The sequence below is a fragment of the Solanum pennellii genome, chromosome 8, assembly GCF_001406875.1.
Source record: "Solanum pennellii chromosome 8, SPENNV200".
NCBI classification, from domain to species: Eukaryota; Viridiplantae; Streptophyta; class Magnoliopsida; order Solanales; family Solanaceae; genus Solanum; species Solanum pennellii.
The window spans coordinates 64052319-64057213 of NC_028644.1; the positions used below are offsets into that span (position 1 = coordinate 64052319).

General features: G+C 27.4%; 1 long non-coding RNA gene across 1 annotated transcript in view; it reads right to left on the bottom strand.

Moving 5' to 3' along the window:
- Nucleotides 1–3007: 3007 nt before the first annotated feature.
- The window catches only part of LOC107028697, a 2658-nt gene continuing 770 nt past the window's right edge, over nucleotides 3008–4895 (bottom strand). Inside the window, exon 2 of the long non-coding RNA XR_001457870.2 lies at nucleotides 3008–4800. This is a non-coding gene — a long non-coding RNA (uncharacterized LOC107028697). The remainder of the gene's footprint in view (nucleotides 4801–4895) is intronic.

Consider the following 4895-nt stretch of genomic DNA (forward strand, 5'->3'; position numbering starts at 1 on the left):
TCTTACATGTTTCCTAATTGACCTCGAAAAATAAAATTTTAAGTCATTATTTATTAAATTAATATAAGTTTATGAAAAAATAAATTTATTTTAGTATCAAATTTAACTAAAAAAGGAAAATATTATAAAAATTATCCCGGTGAGAAGCAAAGTGGGACGGATTAATAAAGAAATTTGTCACGCTGGATTAGGGGTGTCAAAAATGAATCCAAACATAGGTAACCCACCCACCCCGCCCAAAATTTTAAGGGTTGGGCTCAAGATAATTTGAATTTGGGTTCAATATCAACACATTCAAGCGTAACTCATTTAAAGAGAATCCTCAATTAAGCCCAATTCAATCTCCAATTTCGACCCGCTTTAAAACTTTTTTATTAAGATATCTTCCTTTATGTAAGGTATGTATTATTATCTATTTAACAACTTTTAAGATTTATATATCCATTAGTTACTTTTTTTATAAAAAAAATCTCGAGCTAAATTTTAAATTGTGATTATAAAAGTTGAATATCAATATGTCAATTTTTTGAGGTTAATCGAATCAAATTGGGTGGGTCAAGACTCAACCCGTTTGAGCCCAGAGTAAATTTGAATGGGTCAAGACCCAATCTGACTTACATTTCAACCAATTTTAATAACTCAAATCGCTCATTTGACATCCCTACGCTGGACAAATCAAAAAGTTTGAGGGTTAAGCTCAATCACCTCATCCCTAACCCGCTCCTAATAAGCATCTCTTAAATCAGGAATGTATCTTAATTTTACTTAATTACTTTGTTAAGGCAAAACTTGATTATTATTTTTAAAAAAAAATTGATTTTGCTTAGGTAGGCAATTGCAAATATTATTTTTAAATTTGTTTTTTTAAAGGCAATTGTGAATATTCAAACATACTAATCAACATCCCTTCAAAACGAAGTAACATCTAAGAAATCCGTCTTATTCAGTATCATGTTGATGGTGTGATATCGTGTATTTTAATATTAAAAACAAAAATATTAGAAAAAATGATAGAAATTGTATCTCTAAATTTTTTTATTATCATTATCACCTAATAGTTTTACAAATTCTTAAAATTTCTAATTTTCACAAATGAGATTAATGTATCAGCGTATCAAATGAATGTATCTCGCACATCAAATTAATCTATCTCACGCATCAAATTAGTGTATCATGTATAAAATGTACATCAGATTAGTGTATCATGTATAAAATGTAATGTCTTACTTAACGATTAAGTATCTCGCGCATCAGATTAATGTATCAGTTTGTAAAATTTCTGTAACTATAAACTTATAAAGGACAAATGATAATTTTACCTTAAAAGTATGTGATTTCTATTATTTATCCAAAATATCAAGTGCATCATAATGAGTACGTTTAAGGTGGAGAAAACGATATCATATATGATTTTTATAACACATATAATCATAATGACATGTTCTCCATATTATTTCTTACTAATTGTTTTACAAATGACGATTCATATTCATGACATTTATTTGTAAAAGAAATCTTATATACATTTATTTATATAAGATCATCTCCAATCCACCTCTATTTTACTCTCCATTTATTATATTAGGAGAGTAAAATAGACAATAAACACTCTAACACATCTTTAAATCACCCTCTATTCTCTATTCACTTTTTTATTATTTTATTATTATTCTATTACTTTTTAATTAAAATATTATTTACATATAATTTCATTAATTAAATCTCTAATATTCATAATTCTTTTAATGTAATATAATATTTTAAAAAATATTTTTAAATATATACTATTTTAATTTCAAATTAATAAATTTTTTTTTTCTAATTTTCATCAATAATAAAATTTATTAATTTTCATTATAAAGAATACACAAAAGTAAAATGGCAAGATGAAAAAATTTAATTAAAAAATACAATACATGATATGATAATTTAAATACAAGATAACAATACAATACATAAATAATACAAGATAACAATACAATATATTACATAATATAATAATTTAAATACAAGATAAAATATAATACATAACATAATAATGAATTGACCGCAACAATAATTTAATAATCCGGTTGGTCTGTTCCAGATCTAGCACTATTCGAAAAAAATACCATACGATTTTGAGAATTATTGCGATTGTGGTTGTGATTGCGTTTGTGACTGCGATTGTGATTGTAGATTTCTTTTTTCAAGTGTTCCTTGTTGTTCTCGTTGCAGGTAATCACGAGTACTTGTACAAAAATGCTCATTTTAATCTCTGTAATGCATTAATAGAGCATTTACGGGAGCAACATACTGATTTTGAAAATTGAGTGTTTATATAATTGTATGTCACTTTTATTTGATTATGTCCCCTAATTTATGTATTACATTATATTTTCTTGTAATTTATGTTATTTAAAAATTTAAAATAAAATACAATTTTATATCATATTAAAAATTATATAAAGTTATTATATGAGAAAAAAGAAATAAAGGATTTATATTATGAAATAAGAAAATAAGAATGAAATAGAAATAATAATATAATATTGAGGAGAGAAAAATAGATTTCGTTTTAGAGAGTAAATAGAAAATTGAGTTGGAGTTGATTGTTCGAAAAAATAGAGAACTCTATATTTTGAGAGTTAAATAAAGGATTGAGTTGAAGATGCCGTAAATACTGTATTTCTTTATTGTGCTGTAAAAAAAAAGAGAAGTATTATTGTGTTATCTTGAGGTTAGTGTAGTGAAAGAGATAACTGAAAAAAGGAAAAATATTTTTTTGGTGTATTACTTTTGCATTCTTCAATTAATTCAAGTTGTTTGAGTTATATGACGTTGTTGGGTTATTGTATCCTAAAAGGGACAAGTTAAGAGTTATACTATTGAATTGATATAGATGTATAATATACCACAATGATCTTGAATCTCTTTAAAGAGGGTGAGATATACACACCTCAACCTAAAATTTATTTATTCATTATTGTTCATTTTATTTTAACCATGGTTTATGACAATTATGGTATATACATCAACATGATAATCACAACATATTTAACACATTTCAATACAAGTGGCTTCGATGGAGGAAACTATGCGAAAAATCTGGTTTATATAATTGGAATATGCAAAGAGTAGGTACATGAATGCCTTAGTCACTACTAAAAGAAATAGCGTTTAGCGACAGATATTGACGACGAACAATATTCCGTCACTATATGACGATGAATTTGCGACGGAATAACCATTTTGTTGCAAAATGAACAAATGATTTTTTGATTTATAATATAGCAATCGATTTGCAACGGAATATTTAATCGGTCGCTAAAGATTAGCATGGAGATATATTGAGCTTCTTTCAGCTTTTTTAGTTATCTAGTGTGGATTGGAGATAAGCGTTATGAGTTTTCACACTTCATTTTGTAGAGTTTGGATTCAAAATTGTTGCTGCATTGAGTAGAAGTCTTTAGTCTTAATTAGTTATACATAATGTAATATATTATCTCGTGCTTCACTTTGCTTTTTGAATAGGTAAAATGCACACAAGTAGTCATGTTTAAGGTGGGAGAGAGGCAACATAATGTAAGCAGGATCATCCTCTACAGGTAATAAATTATAACGATTCATTCAATTAGGGTTCATTAATCATTCTGTTGCTAATACTCTCGGTCGGCAAATAAATTATTTGATTATTTGTGTTTGCGGATTCTGATAGCGACAATTCCTCTTGACGTGAGAATATTTGACGCAAGTAGATGCTCATTAACTAATATTACTTTCTTTATATATAATTAGTTGTATATATATCTGACAACTTGTTTATTTTAGTAAATATTTGTTACTTATAGTGAACTCAATCTGTTACTTCCAATTTTAACATATATGAACAAGGACTTGATTAGACCATTTCCAGAAATATTTTTGTTATACGAGTGACTATCTTTAACATTTAGTTCTTCCACCAGTCTCTCAAGTGTTCTTTACTTGCTTTATTTGTAGAAATTACATTTCAGATGTCATGAAATGTGTTACTTAGATGACAGGAGTCAAAACATCAGTTCTGAAATGTATATCCTACAAATTAAGCAAGTAAAGAATACTTTAGAGACTGATGAATGAATTGAATGTTAAAGATAGCCACTCGTATTATTAAAATATTTCTGGAAATGGCCTGATCAAGCCCTTGGTTTTTCATATTTGTTAAAATTGGAAATAATAGATCGAGTTCACTATAATTAACAAATATTCACAAAAATAAACAAGTTATCATATCGTTATATTCACAACTAATTATATATTTTTTAAAAAAGTAATATTAGCTAATGCTCATCCACTTACATAAAATTTCCTCACATCAAGAGGAACTGTCGCTATCAGAATCTATAAACATAAATAATCAAATAATTCATTCGTGGACGAAGAGTATTAGCAACAAAATGATGAATGAACCCTAATTGAATGAATCATTGTAATTTATTACCACTAGAGGATGATCATGCTTGCATTATGCGCCTCTCCCCCACCTTAAACATGAGTACTTGTATGCATTTACATATTCATAAAGCAAAGAGACACAAGAGAATATATATTACATTATGTATAAACAATAAAGACGATCGAATTCTTTTAATGCATCAACAATCTTTGAACCCGAACTCTACAAAATGAAGTGTGAAAATAAAGAAACGCTCATCTCCAATCCACACAAAATAACTAGAAAAGCTGAAAGAAACTCAATGTGGCTTTACTCTTGCTCTTGTTGTAATTTATGACAAAGTTTTAAGCTCCCACATAGTTTCTGCATCAATGCTGTAGTTGCTTTGTAGAAATTTCACATCAAGAATCAGTCCAAAGTTCTAATTTTTTAAACACCATAAAAACAATAAGAAGGAAAGACGGTTGGGGGGGGGGGG